Source organism: Piliocolobus tephrosceles, chromosome 2, assembly GCF_002776525.5.
Source record: "Piliocolobus tephrosceles isolate RC106 chromosome 2, ASM277652v3, whole genome shotgun sequence".
Taxonomy (NCBI): domain Eukaryota; kingdom Metazoa; phylum Chordata; class Mammalia; order Primates; family Cercopithecidae; genus Piliocolobus; species Piliocolobus tephrosceles.
In genome coordinates, this window is record NC_045435.1 from 185,856,650 (window position 1) to 185,878,137 (window position 21,488).

Sequence of the window (21,488 nt, forward strand, 5' to 3'; positions counted from 1 at the left end):
AGGCCTCCCAATTCCTTTTCCTTCCTTCAGCAGTTAAAGTGGATGCACATCTTTCTTGTTCTCTGAGGCACAGGCCTCTCTCGAACAGGGGACTCCCCCATCTTCCCCAATAGAAACAGGAAAGCGTAACATGGGCATCAGATATCAAGGAGACCACTGAGCCCTGTGTCCACAAACAACTTTTAATAGCGCATTTTACAATCGGGAATAATTACAAGGTGCACATAATACAGGGTCTCACATTCAGCCGTCTCCTCAATTCTTAGCCAAGTTTGTTTTCATTTGGATAAAAACTTCTAAAAATTTCCCACATCAATTTTCTTCTGCCAAAGAGTGACACATTATATTTAATTTATAAAACTTCAGTTTGAAAAATTGAAGTTCACATCAGTGCATTCTCAATTTTACCCCTTTACTTAAAAAAGAATCACCATAACAAAAAAGTTTTAAATTCATTATAAGAAGTGTCTTTAGATATTAAACAAAATGTGAAAGAAAAAAATGGGAATGAAACTCTATACAGAGTGCTATTTTTTTTTCATTTCTCTCATTTCGCTGAATACCAAAACGTCCAGTACTTAGAAATGTAATTACATTTCAAGAGTCAGGCAATGGCCACAGTTACATTTTATAAAACGATCATATTCTCTTGAAGGAAGTCAAAGATTGTCATGTGGGCCTTGAGGCAAGTACAAACAAAATAGATTCATTATTCCAAAAAAGAATACAGAATACTATATCATTCTCAATTTTACTCTCCTGGCTCTTCTGATTTATATTTTTAGTGGATAATAAAAGTAAGCTTTCTATAGCAATTCCATGGAATGCAGCTCTAAAAAGAGTCTCTTTTTCCTTCTTGGGATGTACTATGCTTTGTAATTGGGATTTACTTGTGTGTTTACTTGTACTATGGAACGTTTGTGTCCGGCCAAAATTCATACGTTGAAGCCCTAACTTCAGTGTGGCTATATTTGGAGATAGGGGATCCTAAGGGAGTACTTCAGGTTAAATGAGGTCATTGGGGTGGGGTCTTTTCGGATGGGGCCGTGACATGATAGGATTAGTAGCATCCTGATAGGAAGAGACACCAGAAAGCTCTCTCTCTCTCTCTGCCTCTCATACAGAAAGTCCATGTGAGGAACGTAGTGAGAAGATGGCCATCTTCAAGCCAGGAAGACAGCCTCACCAGAAACGAAACCAACTGGAACCTTGATTCCGGACTTTTAACTTCTAGAACTGTGAAAAAATAAATGTCTGTTGTTGAAGTCATCCAGACTGTAGTATTTGTCCTGGCAGCCCAAGCTAATACAGCTTGTTAAGTGGCTGATAGAGACCTGATAGAGACCATAGGTGGTTCCTTATGGTCATGAGGGCAGTTACTGCCTTCACTTGGTTCGCCACTATATTCCCGAGTACTCAACACAGGGTCCACATACCAAGGGTTCACTAAACGTTCACGGAAAAATATGTAGTTTTAACTGAGATTGTTCTCAAATGAATTCTGGAAAACCTTTAAATATTTTCATTGCATTCAGAATGTTTGATATGTCGACTCTTTCTGAAAAGCCAAATCTACAGTTCAAGAAGTCGTGATGATAATCTGGATGAATCCATTCATCACCAGACAAACTACGATTAAGCTTCTGGGGGCCAATAGAAATGATAGAGACTTTGGTATGAGCCTGGATAGCTCAGTCAGCAATGATGGAGACTTTTTCTCAGCTGCAGTTCATTGGGATGCCTTAAACATGCCTGTAGTCCATTTCTGTAAATCCAAGGAGCTGCACTGGAAAAGCACATGCCGCTGCTCTGAGCCTCTCCACTTCCTCTGCCTAGGGAAAGTCCTCAAATCCACTCTACCCAGACTCCGCTGTGTTTTACAAAGGATACGCTTCCCAAGCCTCAACTGTTCAAGCAGACCCTCCCCCTTCACCAAAGACCGAAACGTGCTTTTGGAAAATGTGACCTCATTCCAGGGTAACTTGGGTTCATTTATAGCAGAGAGGACTGACGAAACGGCTGCCAGCCTTTCAGACATGAGAGGAGAGGAAGTGGGGAACTGGAGCAGAAGGAGAATGACTTGAAAAGGGGATGTCTGTACTACCCACAAATCAACTTGAAAAATTTAGTAGGCCTAACTCTAAGTATCTTCTCATCCTGCTTCTTTTTACATAATGATGGATAGTTTAGAGTCTTGCTATTTAAAGTGTGATCCTTAGACCAGAAACAAAGGGAATTTGTTAGAAATGTGAATCTCAAACTAGATCAGACCTACTGAATTAAAACTGCACGTTAACAAAATCCCCCAGCTGATCTGTATGGACAGGAAAGTCTGAGAAGCACAGCTTTCAGTGTTAGGAGTAAGAACCATGGAAGGCTAAGTCCGAGGGATACATCTGAACCTCACCGGTTCGGATTCATTAATCACATCTGGAGTGAATTTCTCTGCTCCTTCTCATAACTTTCTTCTAAGGTCTACCTTCCACCAGTGTTATTCCTTTCCTGGTTCCCTGGAAACAGAATCCCACATCACTCCTCCATCTGAAGCAAGCTATCCTTTGAGAGTTTCATATAGGTTTCTATTTGGGTAATGGTGTGGACACTGAGGGGAAAGAAAAAAGCTATTACACTATATCTCACAGGATCATCCTGCAGAGGGAACGGTGGGACAAACAGAGATGTTGTGGTGTGGCCTTTGTTTTAGACAGCTTTACATTCATCTACATTTCAATAAAAACCCAAACTCTGGCTACTAAGAGCATTTTTCCATCAAAACATGGGAGTGAAAGGAAAGATGAAGGAATCGGTAAGGTATTCAGCAGTAGGAATCTATTTTCAGAGTGTAAGGAAGATAGGTGAGGTTCCTTCTTGAGTTTCTCATCCTTCTTCCCTCTCTTACTCAGTCACTCCCCAAACTAAGGCATAGCTGACCTTCAACTTGAAGTACCCATTAATGAGAAAAAGAATCTGGGTCTATTTGTGAAAGACGGGAATATTAGAAATGGAGGAATAGCTGGGGCAAATAAAAAACAGGATTGAAAGGGCCTCCCCAACACCAAAAAAAAAAAAAACAGTGTGAGGAAGAGCATGGAAAATTCCAATATCACCTCAGTCATTCCTGACTTAATATAATTTAGGAGAATATATATGAATATATATTCCTCAACACATATCCCTAAGGGGCCAGCAAAATGCCTTGTATGCAGATTTTAGTCCGTATCTGTTAATTGGCTTGAAGTCCTAGCTTTTTTTCAATAAGATGGGGAGAAGCTACCCTCTCTTGTGTAAGTAGCATTTATCAAGTTTCCTATAGATCAATTTATTCACCTCACAGTGAAGATACCAGGTATTGATGATACCTATCCCTGCCCCAAGGAATAAAAGTATTCATTCCTGTCCTAAAACAAGGCGAAAACTACGGAAGCCATAGGAACTACAATGGGTTAAACTCTTGAAGTTTCAAATATGGGTCAAAGTTGTAAAATGGAATGGGGAGTAAATGGTCCCAGGAATGCTAGAAACAACTTGGTAACAGAGTGGGAGTGAGTAGCTGTCCAGGAATGGAAAGGGTAAAATGTTACATCAACTTAAAAGGGTAAAAAGACTGAATTGCCTTGACAGCTTCGGCATTACTGGAAGCTGTGGGTAGAAGGGCGACCTGCTTTGCTGATGCAGACAGCAAGTTACAGAGAGGATGTAAAACAGTCAGCAAAATTCAACCTTCACTTGAGCTACTGCTGTTATTTTAACCCTGTGCAAAAGGTCGCAGTGTTCTGTCCCTGATAATAAAAGGATGCTGGGAAAAGACTCCAGAAGGCACACACACAAAGGAAACTCACTAAACAAAGGCCAGATTTAGTTCAGGGAGAAAACAACTGGTTTTTGCTGAAGAGACTTTACAGCAAAACACAATGGTTTCCTTCTTTCCCTGCTATCCTTTTAGCTTAGTGGCTTGGGGAAGGAGGGCATTCTTATTAGCTACCAACATTGCACATTCAGTTGTTAAAGCTCTGCTTTGATAATCCCCTTTCTCGATCACTTTCTGATACCCAGGACTTCCTTTGGACAAAGGCTGGGCTACACAGAGGATGCAGACTCAGACAGGCAGTCCCTGCTTCATGGCAGTTGGTGAGGCTGCAGCAGCTTCCTACCCTACACTTCTGTAGCCCTGTGGGCGCTCCCCTACTTCCCCCAACCTGTGCCATGATGGTATAATCATCTGTCTTCATATCTGTCTCCCCTACTGATGGTGAGTTCCTTGAGTAGCAGCTCTGTGTTTTAATAACTGATGCAGACAGGAGGTGGTCAGTATGTGTTCAGTAACTGTATTCCAGGAAGATAGTCTCATGAGTAAGAGACTCCCAGCACAGCTGCACCAAGAAGTATCAAAAGCACAGAATTGTCATACAACACTGGAGAATGGAAAATTGGAAAGGTCACTTGTTTTAGTCATGAGGATCCTTTTCCTTCCTGCATCTCCAGCCATAGTGTCATGGTGAAAGGAGCAAAAACTAAGGGAATGAGAAAGCTCTGAACTACCAGAATTGGAAAAAGTGACATTTTCCTATTTGTCATTATTCTTACTTCACTGCTTTCCTCCACTGCCAGCATCATTCACCTGCACTGCCTCTGCCACCCACCCCTCCAACATTTGCCACCAGTTGCCACTAATACCGGCCTCCTCATCCTGGTAGCATCTTTAGGATATGAAAGAAACACTGAATGCTGGCTAGGGAACAAAACCAAACATATTCTTGATCTTTTTTTAGTGTCCTGCAAGAGCCCTAACCACTCTCCACAGTGTCTTCTTGTTCACAAGTCTGACTAACTTCTTGGTTTTTACACTTTGGAAATGAAGATTCCTGCTCGTCGTCTGAGATTTTGCAAAGTCACATGGTACCATATGAATGAAGTACATTACACTGGGACATGCTAATGAGTATAGTTCCAGTTTTAGGAGAGAAGACAGGGAATTTTCCCAGGTATCTGCCTTTTGCCAACATCAAGAATTTTCTTCTAACAATGGCTTTATCTAAGACACTTAATGTAAGAATTTAGAACATTTTGATGAAAACATTTTTCTTAAGACTAATCTAATGCCTGAAAAATACCCAGGTTTTAGAACAAATAGCTGACAGTGTTAGTCCTGAAGCAGATGAAACGCCCAATTTGTTGAAATTCACTACTTTGGTGGTTTCTAAAATGCCTGGATGTTAAGCGAAAAAAATAGTAGTCACAGAAAAATACAATATTTGCCACTACTAATGAGGTATTTGGCTAAATCCTAATGCACAGCATCTATTTTAATCCTAGGCTGGAGATCTGTAAGGAAGCATACAATGCATTCAGCTTCCAAGTCCGCCAATTTTCTGGAGGTTACAAGTGAACACAAAATCTGTTCAAGTTCACGTATTAATTTTCTGGGAATTAGAAGAATCATGAATGCCAAGCCAGACTTAAGAGGAAAATTCCTGGATATTTTAAATAGTCAGTGACTCCTGGAAGTGGTTTCCCTTCAATTCCTCTAATTCCAATTTTGTATTTTTTAATAGTTATCAGTGCTTTCAATCAAGCACTCTGTTTTTATGTAATTGGATGATGCACTGTATCTTAGCCACAATGGCCTAATTTAGCCTATGATCTCTACTTTACTCAAATGAAGTATATCTCCAAAGGAAGAACAAAGATTTCACATCAAACTATAATTTGGTGCTATTTTGTTCTACTGTCTCATAATGGATAAAGATGCTTAAAAGAACTTCTGAGAATAAAAAATTGATTATAAATCAAAATCCAGGTACTAACATGCTAAAAATATAGGGAAGGGGAGTATAGAAATGGCAGGAACCACTACATGGTTTGTTTTATTTTGATGACCTTTATGGAACACTGACAGCCTGCTTTATTTATTTATTTTTTATTTGTACAAATTTACAGGGTACATGTACACTTTTGTTATGTGTAGATTGCTTAGTGGTGAAGTCAGGGTTTCTAGGCTATTCCATCACCCAGATAATGTACACTACACTCATTTACTAATTTCTCATCTTGCTTCATTCTTCACTAAAGGACTCTAGGACATTCCATTGTTTCTGACTATAGAGGAATATACAAGGTAAAATTGAACTGGAATTAAAAACAAAACTAAAACACCTTCTTCCTCCACTCTTCATCCTCCTTACTTGCTACACAATTGCTTGAGAATAGCTCCTTCACTTTATTTCCTCTGGACCTTAGGAGAGCATTTAAATACTGTTCCGTGTTTGGGAACAAAACTCCATTGGAATCCCAATGGAGGTAAAACTGACATCCATAAAAACACACATTCCATTGAAAGGTTGATGCCAGGAGCTATGGGTGGATTTTATTTAGTGCAATATGGTTCTGTTTTTAATGCAAACCCTCACGTGAAGGTGAAAGTGATAAAAATGGCTCAAGGAAGGTTCCAGAATTACAAAGACTGGCAGCTAGATGACAGGAAAGTAGGTTCAACCACAAACTTCAGAGTTAAAAACAGGTTACCCAGTTTGTGTTTATCAATACCTCCTACTATACTACAAAATCTAAATAATACTACACCTTTTAGTGTTCATTTCTGCCATGTCCCGAAGATGATTTCTTACTCTTCATTCACCTGCCAGTTTCCTGCTAAGGACACTCAGATCCCTTAGTCTTGTCTCCTTCTAACTCAGGCAAATTGGTGCCAGATACCATGTACTATCCTAAGAAGTCTTTAAGGGCTTCTTATTGCCTTCAAATAAAAGAGGTCATGATGAAATGGAAAGAACAGATGCTAGGATCCACACAAGCATGAATTCAAATCCTAGTGGATTACTAAATGACTTTGAGAAAGTTCCTCGGTCCGTCCAGGCTTTTGTTTTTTTCTTGGTAGAACACAAAACACAACTACTATTTGTGGTTGTGAGAATTACATGAGAAAAGTATAAAAAATGCCTGGCATATATTAGCTACTTAATACATGGTAGTTGGATTTTCTTTCTCCTCAAGGTCCTCCATGATACGCTAACTTACTTTTCCAACCTCAGCTTACCTCTACCCTTCAACAGGCAAAATCAAAGAGAATTAAACTCTTTCCTCTAAGATTCTCCCATAGCCTTCTTAACACTTCATCACAGTCATTTTATATCAAGTGCGTTCATATGCTATCCATCCTTCAAAATTAAACTGCAATATTATCTCTTTGCTCTGAAACCCTTCCTTATTTACTTCAACCCTAATTTTCCCCCTGTATCCATGGATCCTTATAATTACCTGTCTTTTGGCACCTCCTAATTCTGTGCCCTATATCATAAACTAATGTATATGACAAATCCCCTCCTAATATAATCCTTGATGCAAGCATCATTTATTTAATGCTCTAGTCTAAAATTTCCTTGCACAGAATATCCCCATTGAACAAATTCAAATTGAATAAATAAATAATTTTTCACTCTTAAGAACTAGCTCTAATAACTAAAACTGTGGCCGATACATTACCCACTGCTCTATCACTAAATGTAGAATATCCACACTTGTAAGTCGTGGACTTAATAGGTGTCCCGTGAATACTTACTGATTAATAATAAGCCTGGCACTATTATTAGGTATAAGCATTTTGAAATAAACCCAGACTTCCTTTGTTGGAATCCCAGCTTTCCTTCTAACTAGTGACAAAACCTTGGGCAAGTTACTCAATCTCTCTGTGGCTTGGTTTTCTCTTCTGTAAAATGGAGTTAATAATAGTATCTTGCATCAGTGAGCTAACTTTATTCCCCACCTATACAATCTCACATTTACAAACTCCATCCCCTAACCATCACCAAGGACTTGAACAGGAAGCAAGACCCTGGCATAATGAACTGGTGGGAAAAGAATACCAGAATGGGATAACACCAGAATTGGGAGCAAGAGTGTGGAGCAGGCAGTAGTTGAGGGCCATGAGCAAATTCTATTGAATAATTTTGTTTATGATTAGCTTTGAGCTTTCATCATTAAGATGAAATCAGAGAAGTTGGGGCCGGGCGCGGTGGCTCAAGCCTGTAATCCCAGCACTTTGGGAGGCCGAGACGGGCGGATCACGAGGTCAGGAGTTCGAGACCATCCTGGCTAACACGGTGAAACCCCGTCTCTACTAAAAAATACAAAAAAGCTAGCCGGGCGAGGTGGCTGGCGCCTGTAGTCCCAGCTACTCAGGAGGCTGAGGCAGGAGAATGGCGTAAACCCGGGAGGCGGAGCTTGCAGTGAGCTGAGATCCGGCCACTGCACTCCAGCCCGAGGGACAGAGCGAGACTCCGTCTCAAAAAAAAAAAAAAAAAAAAAAAAAAAAAAAAAAAAAAGAAATCAGAGAAGTTACATAAAGCTATTCTTCTGTTAAGTCAGTGTATTTGGGTCCAAACCACATTCCCCAACAAATGGCTCCTGAGACGTTTTAGTTTAAATTTAGGAGTTCTACTTCTTACCAATGGCTTCATAATCTATGAAAATGGTGCCATGGGGTGAGTGCAACTACTGGTAAATGATAAGCTGCTTCTAGTTAGTTAGTGCTGGATAGTCTGCAGACAGCAAGGGCTGTGGATTATTAAAATGTGATCAGTAATCTGACATGAAGAGACAGTATTAATCATTTCCATGCCTGAGCACAGCATCCTACTTGTCAGCATTCCACAGGCAAAAGCAAATGTTCTTGGGAAAAAGGCATTTTGCTAAACTTTTGCTCTGGTCAATACATTTGGCTATTGCATTATAGACAGTACTCATGGTTCTCTTTAAATAGGACAACCACATCAGACACTGCTTGCTACAAAAGTTATTTTTAAAACTCATATCTGCAGTTGCTTTCAGACTTCCATTTTTTAAGTTTCAAAGCTTCCCTTTGCATGATTAATGTGTTATGAAATACCAGGTGTGTGCTTTGTTAGAGATTCAAATAACAGTGCTTCAATACAATTTCCACCCTTAATGTTCTGTGACATATATATGTGTCAAAGTCTCCTCACACCCACTGTGGTGGTGGTTGTAACTATAATGCTTACTTTTGGAGTGAGTGAGGCCTGTATGGTGACCATTAGAGACTTCCGAGCTGCCTCTGGGATGTAAGCTGCTACCTCAGGATATGCAGAAAAGGATTGGGAGGAGACGGGCAGAGGCTTTAAAGACAGCAGTCAATTTCCTACTTTCTGCAAGAAATGAATTTGAAGAGGCTCCTTGCTCTTTTCACCATGAGTTAGATTTGAGAATATTTATACTTCACTATATATCTATTTAAGCATTTAAATTTAAACAAACATTTTAAAAAACCATTTTAGAATAAACTTTTTTTTTTTTTTTGGAGACAGGGTCTCGCTGTTACCCAGGCTGGAGAATAGTAGGGCAATCATAGCTCACTGTAGTCCTGACTTCCCAGGCTGAAGTGATCTGAAGTGATCCTCCTGCCTTAACCTCGCAAGTAACTGTGATCACCACACCTAACTTTTTTTTTTTTTTTTAGTAGAGAAGAGGCCTTGCTATGTTGCCCAGGGTGAACTCCTGTTGCTCAGGTCTTGAAATCCTGAGCTCAAGTGATTCTCCAACCGCGGCCTCCCAAAGTGCTGGGATTATAGACATGAGTCACTGAACCCAGCCAGAATAAATATTCTTAATAACTCAATTCTTGGCTACACTTCGGTAATTTTGTTTCTGATCCTTCCTAGGGAGTGAGTCAACAAATAGGGCTGTGCTGGAAGGGCTAAGCTGATAGCTGTTCAGTAAATCTCATCAGGGCATGAATCTTCTGAATCTGAAGTTGACAGGTTTAAGCATGCGGATATTTTGCAACTTAAGCTATCTTTAAATAACATCTGATGTACATTTCCAGTCTTTTGCATTCACATATATATGTATCTGTGTAGCCTATTTTTATTGAGACAATGGTATGCCAGATGCTCTGAGGCACCAGGGACAAGTGGAGAGCAAAAATTGGTATACTTCCAGGCTTCACTGAAGTAACAGTCTAAATGTATATATTTATAATAACAAAGATGTCTATATTTGAAAAATATAAAATTTGAGTCATTCCATATAGTTTTGAAAATCCCTCCTAAATTAGTACGCTATCTTAAGCATTCTTCTGGCAGCAGGAAGTAACAGGACATATCAGAGGCTATAACACACGCCTTGTTTTATGTCAGCAAGCCTTCTGATATACAACAAAATCAAAATGTAAAGCAGGTTCGTTAAGCACAAACAGAAGACTGCAGGGGCTGTTCCGCTAATTCCATCTTCTAGGAAAAGCCTGTTGTTGTGTAAAGAGTTTGGGCTCTTGCTTTCTGGTAGGCTGGCTCTCCGTAACTGGAGAACTCCCTGCCTAAAAACTGCTTATGCCAGAAGGCATTGATGTCCAAGGTCTCCAGGAGAGCACTGCCTCCATTGAAAAACTGAGCCTCCCCAAGGCAACGACAGCATTTCAGAGTCTGTCTAGTTGTTCACTAAACTTGCTTCCCTGTCATCCTGGGCAAAAAGTGAGACAATATTGTCCAGTCCTTTTGCATTAATGTGGCCAGAAGACTGAGTTATACATGAGAATATGGATGCAGGTGAGACATGCCATTCCCAGGCTTGGCCCATAAAAACCTTCCATGGAATCCATTACCCTCCCTCTCTTCCCTTGTCTATCACCTGGCTGCCCAGTGTCAATACCCAGGAGGATTTTGAAGCCATTTATTGAATATGTCAGAGGAAGAGTACTCCTCCCCATCACCCAACACCTCTTGAACTTTATATGCGAAATAAACTTTCATTGTTTTAAGCCACTGAGATTTAGGAGTTTCTCTTTTACAACAGTCAGTGTTCTGTTCATCAGCAATGACACAGAGATTTTTTTTTTCAGTACCTGCTCCTATAGAATTACTTTCTAACTGAAGACTCTCTCTAGCCAAAGTCTTAGTCAATATAGGATTCAAAAAAATATTGTTTGACTTATTTTGTCATTTCCTTAATTATATGAAATGTCCTACATGTATTTGGTCATCATATCTGCCTCTGTTACCAAGATATAAGTAAGCCATTCTGGGCTACTGCAATAGCCTCCTATTTGGTCTTTCGTCAGTCTCCCCTCCAATAATCTATAATTTATAAAAGTTTATGAAACACTTTTTGACGTAGACATTTAAGGCTATGAACTTTCCCCTTAGCACCACCTTTGCTGTATCCCAGAGATTTTCATAGGCTGTGTCACTATTGTCGTTCAGGTGGAACAATTTTTTAATTTCCATCTTGATTTCATTGTTGGCCCAATGATCATTCAGGAGTGTGTTATTTAATTTCCATGTATTTGCATGATTTTGAAGGTTCCTTTTGGAATTGATTTCCAGTTTTATTTCACTGTGGTCTGAGAGAGTACTTGATATAATTTTAATGTGGAACCAATCCAAATGCCCATCAATCAACGAGTAGATAAAGAAACTGTGAGATATATATATATGTATGTATATATATGTGTATGTGACTCTTCTCCTAGAATAAGAGTCTCCAGTCCTGTACAGGTTGGTGTGAATGCCATGAATTCATTCCTTTTGATGGCTGAGTAGTATTCCATCATATATATATGTGTGTGATATAAACTGTGTGAATAAACTGGAGACTCTTATTCTAGGAGAAGTAACTCACGAATGGAAAGCAAAACATTGCAGGTTCTCACTCATAAGTGGGAGCTAAGCTATGAGGATGCAAAGGCATAAGGACGACACAATAACTTTAGGGACTCAGGGGGAAAGGATAGGAAGGGGGTTAAGGGATAAAAGACTACAAATTGGGTTCAGTGTACACTGCTCAGGTGATGGTTGCACCAAAATCTCACAAATCACCACTAAAGAAATTACCCATGTAACCAAACACCACCTGTTCCCCAAAATCCTATGGAAATAAAAAAAAATTAAAAAGAATGCAATATAAAAGCAGTTTATGAAAAAATTCTGATAATGAAATCCCTCTACTTAAAACAATTTGGGACTTACTATCTATAGTCCAAATTTCTTAATATGTCATCGTCAACAATCAGACTCCAACCCAGAGCTCCAGCCCTGTCTATTCATGGCTCCCTGAAAAAGTCAGAGAACCCTTCATCTGTGCTTTTGCTCATGTTGTTCCTCCTGCCCAGAATGTCTTCTCCTTCCACCTTTCCAGTTCCAGCTCAAATGTCACTTCCTGGGGAAAGCCTTCTTTGACAGTTACTAGATGAACAAGAATTCTCTCCACTATATTCAAACATAGTTTATTCTTTTGTAATTTTTTTTTTTTTTTTTTTTTTTTTGTAGAGATGGGGTCTTGTTTACTTGCCCAGCCTGGTCTCAAACTCTTGGGCTCAAGTAATCCTCCTGCCTTGGCCTCCCAAGTGCTGGGATTATAGGTGTGAGCCACCACACTCAGCCCTATTCTTACATTTACCTAGTATTTGTGTATTTTTGTAGATGTCTCTACCATCAGATTCATAGCTTTTTGCAGACATGATTTGAGTCTCATCCATCTTTCAGGCTCAAGGTATTCAAGAAATATTTACTAAATAAAAAGTGAAGAAAGAGAAAGGGGAAGGAGGAAGTGGGAGGAATATGAATTATCAAGCAGTCTTCCTGCACCTAGGAACTTGAGCTCCATGTTTCTTCCACAGAAGCAAAGAGACAAATCCTTGCATGACCTGCATACATACCCCTTTTCCTAATTATTTCCCTCGTACACCCAAAACAAAACAAAAACAAAGAATTAGTCACTCAAAAACTCCCTATGACAAATTCTCAGATAAATGCTACCATTCTATGTTATCTCAATTTCTCTAGAGTTTTTCTTTTGAATAACTAGCAATTCTGTGTCACTCTCTGGTATATTAATTTAAAATGAATCTCCTCTTCACCTCCCCTCCAGCCATAAAATTCTACATGTGGTGCTGGCACATTTACCTACTGAGCATATACTTCTGATTCTTCTTCTCCTCTTAAGAGTTTGTTAAAAAGTTTTAAAATTATTTATGAAATCTTTTTTTTTTTTTTTTTTTGAGGCGGAGTCTCGCTCTGTCGCCCGGACTGGAGTGCAGTGACCGGATCTCAGCTCACTGCAAGCTCCGCCTCCTGGGTTTACGCCATTCTCCTGCCTCAGCCTCCCGAGTAGCTGGGACTACAGGCGCCCGCCACCTCGCCCGGCTAGTTTTTGTATTTTTAGTAGAGACGGGGTTTCACCGTGTTAGCCAGGATGGTCTCGATCTCCTGACCTCGTGATCCGCCCGTCTCGGCCTCCCAAAGTGCTGGGATTACAGGCTTGAGCCACCGCGCCCGGCCTATGAAATCTTTCTTGGGGGGGGATATTTTCTTTATTCTTAAGTATACAAAAATTATTTCTCTGTATCTGGAATCCAATAAAAAGATAAAATATTGCATTTCATTATTTACATAATAAATCTAAGTACAAGTTATATGCATCAGCATCTCAATATTTATGCTGAAAAATGAATTTGAAAAGAAGACCTAAGAAAAAAAATGTACATAGTTATAGCCATTTAAATATAAAAATTAGGCTTCATCCACAAATAGCATGAGTTAGATTTTTCATATGATAATAAAATATACAATATTTTTGATTGAATTTTAAGTCAAATTTATGCTTAAAATGTTTATTTAATTTTTTTCAAATCAAGAAAGTTTAAGATGAATGGGATAGCACAATCTCATGCCTGAATTACATTGTTTATAAAAATTTTCTAAGATAAATCTTATAAATCACTTACAATTTTCTCAAAACATTTAAAGAGAATACATTGTTACCAAACATTTGAAAGGATCTTCAAAAGAAAATCAATCTGGTTGAATTTCAACAATAATTAAAATGAAAAACAATAGCTAAGTAACAAGTACTGAAAAGAAGGTTGGGAAATCTACCTTGTCCCATCCTCTGAAATATTACTAGATTCCTGATACCTCAACCTCGACAGTCACTCCATAAGTGGCCAAGCGGTCTGGTCACATGAGGGTGGACTCAGCCCCCTGGACACATACATATGTTGATGGGAAGTTACCCCACACCCTTCGTCTCCCACAAAAGTTATTGAGTCTTAAAACTGCTAGATTTGGTAAATTAGGCTTACTCTAAATCTTCAGTGATATCAACACGGAACAGTTACTAAGGAGCTGGCAGAAATACATAGAGTGAGTCTATGTAGGAGATTTGTTTTCTTTGAAAAACTATTGCTTGCCCAGTTCGTTCCTGGATGAAGATGGACGAGTAGATAGAGCTGTTTCATAAAAGCTGAAGTTGCGATTTCCTGAGTGAGAAGGCTTATCCCTTAAAAGAGTCACCAATTGTTCTCAGTAAAATGACAGCTATTTGCTGATCTACATAACGTGTTTTCTTCTTTGGCAATAGTTTTCAGCCTCCCTACATATAGATGCTTTTGCACCCAAGAAATTCAAACCAATATATAATTTATAAGACTTTTACAAAAAAAAAAAAAAATTGCAAATACAAAAAAGAGAAAAATCACATTTAATATTCTATTACAACCAACTAAACTTTTGCTATCAATACCATCCCATGTTTGGTAGTATACCAAAAAAACATGGAAAAAAATATTTTATATGAGTGAGGTCAGTATTTTCATAGGTGGCACCTTAGTTCATTCTAACAAAAATTCTGGTATATTAATCCAAGATAGCCTCACCTATCTGTGCCTTTCACATGGTAAAGTTCAATAAATACTCAGGTAATTAAGGATTAAATATCTATAGGCTCAGCTCCAGACCCTAGAGTGTCTTCTGAATAAACTATACCAAGAAGAAAAAGTCTATGATGACACAGTCTTGGTTTCTCTACTGGGACATTGCTAAGACTTGGGTTTCCAATAAAAGGATATTGCTACCTTCAATATGAGGCCTAGTTAACTTCCCAACCCCACTAAGTAAGCATCTTTTGACATTTCACTGATTTCAGGACTAGAAAAAAATTGAAGGTTCACAGTCCCTAGAAATCTCCTAGTCTCAGAGTAAATCTTATATATTTGATGGGATGTTTTAAACTTCTCCCATAAATGAATCTCCTCTCCAGCCAAACAGAACTTCTCTGTAAAATTTATAGCATGTTTACCTTTTCTTCTTTCCCCAGTCCTCCTCATCTTTATCTCTATGTGTTAAAATTCTACCCATATCTTTAGCAACCAAAATGCTGAAGCACACCAACTTTCAGAGGACCAGTAGAAGAATCAACAAACAAATAGAGAGAAAATGTCCAGTTAAATAGAAGGAAATCTAGTGAGGATGGGAAGAAATGTCCAGAGAAGAAAGGTTTCAAGATGCAAGGTCATGAAAGTGAAATAGTGCTAACAGGCCAAGAAAGCTGATGGCCAGTAACTGACCATTGGCTCTAGCAAGGAGTAGACAACTGGAAACATTTATGAGTGACATTTCAGAGCAGTGGTGTAGATGGAAATCCAATTAGCATGGATTGTGGAGAAAACGGGGGGTAAAGTCAGCCAGCAGGTAAAGCCAGCAAGTGTAGGCAAGTTTTTTTTTTTTTTTTTCCTCTTATTTTTAAGTTGCAGTAACAGAGAAGTGAGGTGAAAGGTGGTTTACTTGTTTTAAGATAAGTGCATTAAGGTTGTGCTGATGTCAATTACGTGGTGGCTATGGAGAAACTGATGACACAGGAAAACAGAAAAAAAGGATAATTCCAAGCATGAAGTCCTTACAAAGGCTAAAGGAAATAGGTCAGATTCAGAGATCTAGTCAAAAATGTTGAACTTGTGTTGATATCACATAGAGATTTATTATTATTGTTATTGTTATTATTATTACTATTGAGAGAGGAAGATAAGCATATTTTGGCCAAGTGCATTGGTGGAATTGGTGGTAAGAGGATAGGATCATCCTCAGCTGATCTATCTTGCTTTCTTAGAAGTCATAGTACATAGGAAGATATAGAAGGGGTTCTAGTAAGCATCGGGTTCAACTTTCTTGCCTTGCATTTGGGGTAACTGAATCACAGGAATATCAAGTGAGTTCCTGAAGTCATAACAATGTGAAAGTGTCCTTCATGAGGGTATCCAGGGTCATCTAGCCATGAAGCTTCCTCTCATCTTTTCCAGCATTATAATCATAGTGCTGTAATCAAGAGCACACCGTCCAAGGAGGGAGTGGTCACAGTTACATCAAAGAGGAAACAGCTTACAAGACAAAAAACTTGACTATCTATATAGCCAATTCCCTTTCTCACATTAAAATTCTTATTACTAACAATCCATACTCACAGCCAGTATTCTCAAAAAAGCTATCTTTAAACAACACACTGTCTGCCTGAAATGGGAATTTCCATCACCTCAAACTTGCCTTGAATTCCAGCCCCTTGCTACAGCTTCAATTTTCACGCTTATGCATTGCTCACACTTCATTAACTCCTGTTAATTGAGAAAAAATGTTGTTCTTTTAGCTGACCCGACCAGAACATCATAATCATATTACATGTAGGCTACACACAGTCTTTTTAAATGACTTAAAGCAGAATAGATTAGATGAGGGAAAACAATTTATTAGAACAAATTTAATGAGTAAAATAATTTTGTTTTTTTTTTTCTGGATTATAAAACATTTTCCACTAGTTTCTAAGATATCCATCAAATCTGAAGTATCTAATTTTCTCAATAAATACCATCATGTTACAGGATGACATCTTTGCATTGAAACTGATGAACTAAGCAAATCCCTGTGACACTGACTTTAGCTATTATGGTTTGCTTCAGGCACTCTGATAGTATCCAAATATTTACTAGGTAAATGTTGAAATAAATACCCTTCAAAGGGCCTACATTAATTTTGAAATGTCTTATTATAAGCCACAATAAATAGACTTTTCAATGCCAGTCCTTAAAAAGAAACTGTCACCTAGAATAAATATCGAATTAAAACTTAAAATATATTTAAGTTCTTTCCTGGCAAATCAGTTAAATCTACTCGTAGTTCTAGGAACATGTAAATCCAATCAGCTTCCATATCAGTCCTGAATAACATTAATCACTAAGCAAATATTAGTTAATAGCTACTATAAATTGTATTAGAAAAGTTAAAAATAAGGCAATTAATTATATTCCAAATTATTCCAATGAAGAATTTAAAAGCACGATTGTGCTGTTTTACTCCTTTCCATTCGAGGAAAGATCATAGTAACCAACTTATTATGCTATTCATGGATTTTTCCCAGGCACATACATATTGAAATCAAAAAGAAAAAGTTGCAAATGTTAAACAGTCATTTGAGATGATGAAAAAGAACATTTTTTTTTTTTAGTATCTATGATTCATGTCAAATTAGCTCTGGTAAGTCTGTTGATCTCAGCTATGATTATAGGTGATCAACAATTGAAAGGACAATAATGAACTGGGAACAGTACCTGTATACCTATAGCAATAAGAAAAATACTTCAATAAAATGGACAGAAGACATAAACAATGAACAAGAAACATTTAAATTTTTTATATTGATAATAAAAAATGCATATTAAAATAAGATGAAGTTTTTTTTTTTTTTTTTTTTTTTTTTTGAGACAGAGTTTCACTCTTGTCACCCAGGCTGGAGTGCAGTGGTGCCATCTCGGCTCACTGCAAGCTCCGCCTCCGGGGTTCTCCTTTCTCAGCTTTCTGAGTAGCTGGGATTACAGGCATGCGCCACCACGACTGGCTAATTTTTTGAATTTTAGTAGAGACGGGGGTTTCACCATGTTGGCCAGGCTGGTCTTGAACTCCTGACCTTAGGTGATCCGCCCACCTCAGCCTCCCAAAGTACTGGAATTACAGGCATGAGTCATCGTGCCCAGCCAAGATGAAGTTTCAATCCATCAAATTTTAAGTCTCTTTTATTTAAAGTATAATTTAGAGCATTGGCAGTGGCTCTAAGAATCAGAGAATCTCGCCCACTGCTGTTTAGAGTATTAAGTGGTACCAACTTTCTAAAGAATGATTTGGCAATATATATCAAATATATTAAAGTGTGTTTGCTATTTAATCCAGCAATTCTACTTCTAAGAATGTACTTAAAAGTGATTTAAAAAAATCTAATAAATCAGATACAACAGTGACCATCAAGCAATATTTATTAGTGCAAAACTGCATACAAATAACTAAAAATCAGTATTTATTAAGTAAATGCCAATATGTTCATATAACAGTTATACTACAGCTATTCAAAAATTTTTTAAGTATCATTTTATATTTTTTAATTAATAAAAGTTACTAAACAACATGCACAATATAATTCAAATATTGTTTAAATTTATATGTACATGTGGTATATGTGCATTTCTAATGTTATACTGGAAAATGTTATCAATGATTAGTTCTGGATGATGATGTTGAACATTGATTTCTGAGATTTATTATCTATACTTTGCTTCTCTGTATTTTGCAAATTATCTACCATGAACATAAATTATCCCAGAAAAAGTAAATATTCTTAAACCACTATCGTAACAGTCTCATATCAGAGTACCATATCTCCTGTACCATTTTAACTGCATTCATATAACTTTAAAAATCACAAAACAAAGCCACATGGTGTATATACAGGTAATAGAAACAGTAGTTTGTGATCAACGTGGTGAAAATATTTATTATCAGAATTTGGCACTAAAGAACAGATACATCTAATTTGGAATTTTAAATAGTCTTCATTAAATGGCTGCTCACCTTGTGATTTATAATCAATGTACTTTTCTGTGTGTGTGTGTGTGTTATACTTCAATTAAAAAGATTACAAGTAACTCCAGCCTGTTATTTCTTAGATTCAGAGCAAAGCTAGCGGGAAACACAAGAGGTCATTTACTCCAATCTCTCATCCCATTTCTTCAGTTCTACAGATAAGAAGTGCTGCAGTGCCTTGAGTATCATTCCATTGCTTCACAGTCCTGATAAAAGCCCTTTCCTCAAAAAGAACGGTAAACAATCTGCTTGTTTTCAACTTCCAGGCGATTCTGAGCTAATCAGTTACAGGCACGCTTGAGCGCAGATGGTAAGAGAGTCATTAACCACCAAGGCCTAGAGTATATCCTGTCATTTGGCCTGGGAACTGTGGCTGCCACAGCAGCTCTGGTGGGCATGACTGAAGGACGCTGACAGCAGTGCGCCCAGAAACTGCAGTGTGATCAAGGAACATAGGATGAGTATAAATGGTAGGGCCAGAATTTCTAAGGCTCAGTTATGGCAAACTGAGTTTCATTTCAAAGCCAGTGGTATATATACACTCAATAAATGTATGCTTTTAAAGGAAGAGATGCTTGCAATAAAGGAAATGGTTCAACTGCAACCAAGGACTTTTGCTCTTTTTATGCCAAGGCCATACCTCAAATAAGCTACAAATAAGGCTGTTTGGAGAATTATGTCTGCAGCTGTATGAACTTTGCCTGAATTTTTAAAGTGATAAACAAAACTTAACAAGTAATGCTTTTGGGGATAGTTCACTTTTTTGAGGAAGGATTAGTTATTGAAGAACATCATACAGGGAATCATTTGTCATTAGATTAAGAAATACTCTTGCATCAGTAAAAGACAGGACACTTAAACTATAAGTTAGGACACTTGGATTTTACCTTTGAGCCTTCATGTACAAGCTATATGACTCTAAATTAGTTGATCTTGTAGTGTTTCAGTTTCTGAATCAGTAAAGTGTGATTGGATAACTTAATCTTGAGACCCCATTTATTCCAATAATTGTGAATTTAAATCTAAAATACTATGATTCTTGGCCAGGTGTGGTGGCTCATGCCTGTAATCCCAGCACTTTGGGAGGGCGAGGCGGGTGGATCACTGAAGTCAGGAGTTCGAGACCAGCTTGGCCAACATGACGAAACCTGGTCTCTATTAAAAATACAAAAAAGTAGCCAGGTACAGTGGCAAGCACCTGTAATCCACGCTACTCCAGAGGCTGAGGCAGGAGAATCACTTGAACCCAGGAGGCGGAGGTTGCAGTGAGCCAAAATTGTACCACTGCACTCCAGCCTGAGTGACAGAGCGAGACTCCATCTCAAAATAAATGAAATAAAATAAAATAAAATAAAATACTATGATCCTCAAGGTAGAATTTCACACCAAAAGCACCACTGTAAAAAAAAAAAAAAAAAAAAAGATATCGCCAAATTTATCATAACACAATGTAATTCGTATATTTATTACAGACCCAGTCCCATCTCATTATAACCAGCGGGGAAAAAGTAAAAAGAGAGGGAGGTTGCATGTACAACTGAATGTAAATCTAATATCTTCTTAACCAATCTGTCTTTTGATTTTCAACAATTAGCTTTATGTCTTTTCTCTCACTTCGTTATGCATCCTCTAAGTTCTCCTTAATAGATTATAAAAATAAAATTAAGAAAGACCTGAAAGCACCAGAGAAGAAAATATACACAGATAATCAATGAAATACATGGTTAACGTGTACAGTGCAGTCTATGATCACTTCTTTTTGAAACTTCTTTTCTTAGTCAGAGGGGATTTGCTCTCTAACTTTGCACTGTGCTGCTCTCAATTTGCCCTGAAGAACATCTCACCAACAGCACCTCCTCAGCTATCATTCATCCACTCCACTCTCACTTTTTAGCATGTAATGAGAGTGATGCTATGACTAATACAGAGGTAAAACTAACAGAGATCCTGTTCTCAAGGAGTTCACAGCCTAGTAGTGAAGAAAAGGCTGGGATATGAAACAAATAACTGTCATGCAAAGTAGAAAAGTGCAGCCGGGCACAGTGGCTCACGCCAGTAATCCCAGCACTTTGGGAGGCCAAGGCAGGTGGATCCCCTGAGATCAGGAATTCGAGACCAGCCTGCCCAATATGGTGAAACCTAGTCTCTACTAAAAATACAAAAAAATTAGTCGAGTGTGGTAGGCGCATGTAATCCCAGCTACTTGGGAGGCTGAGGTAGGAGAACCACTTGAACCCGGCAGGTGGAGGTTGCAGTGAGCCACGATTGCACCATTGCACTCCAGCCTGGGCAACAAGAGGGAAACTCCATCTCAAAAAAAAAAAGAAAAGGAAAAAAAGAAGAAAGAAAAAAGAAAGGGAGGGAGGGAGGAAGGAAGGAAGGAAGGAAGGGAGAGCCCGGGCGCGGTGGCTCAAGCCTGTAATCCCAGCACTTTGGGAGGCCGAGACGGGCAGATCACGAGGTCAGGAGATCGAGACCATCCTGGCTAACACGGTGAAACCCCGTCTCTACTAAAAATACAAAAAACGAGCCGGGCGAGGTGGCGGGCGCCTGTAGTCCCAGCTACTCGGGAGGCTGAGGCAGGAGAATGGCGTAAACCCGGGAGGCGGAGCTTGCAGTGAGCTGAGATCCGGCCACTGCACTCCAGCCTGGGGGACAGAGCGAGACTCCGTCTCAAAAAAAAAAAAAAGAAAAAGAAAAAGAAAGAAAGGGAAAAAGAGAAGAAAGAAAGAAAGAAAGAAAGAAAGAAAGAAAGAAAGAAAGAAAGAAAGAAAGAAAGAAAGAAAGAAA

At 38.5% G+C, this 21,488-nt stretch overlaps 1 protein-coding gene across 1 annotated transcript in view; it reads right to left on the reverse strand.

Annotated features, from left to right (window-relative positions):
* P3H2 (prolyl 3-hydroxylase 2) overlaps nucleotides 1-21,488 on the reverse strand; it is a 168,532-nt gene that overhangs the window by 98,984 nt on the left and 48,060 nt on the right. The window lies entirely within an intron of this gene.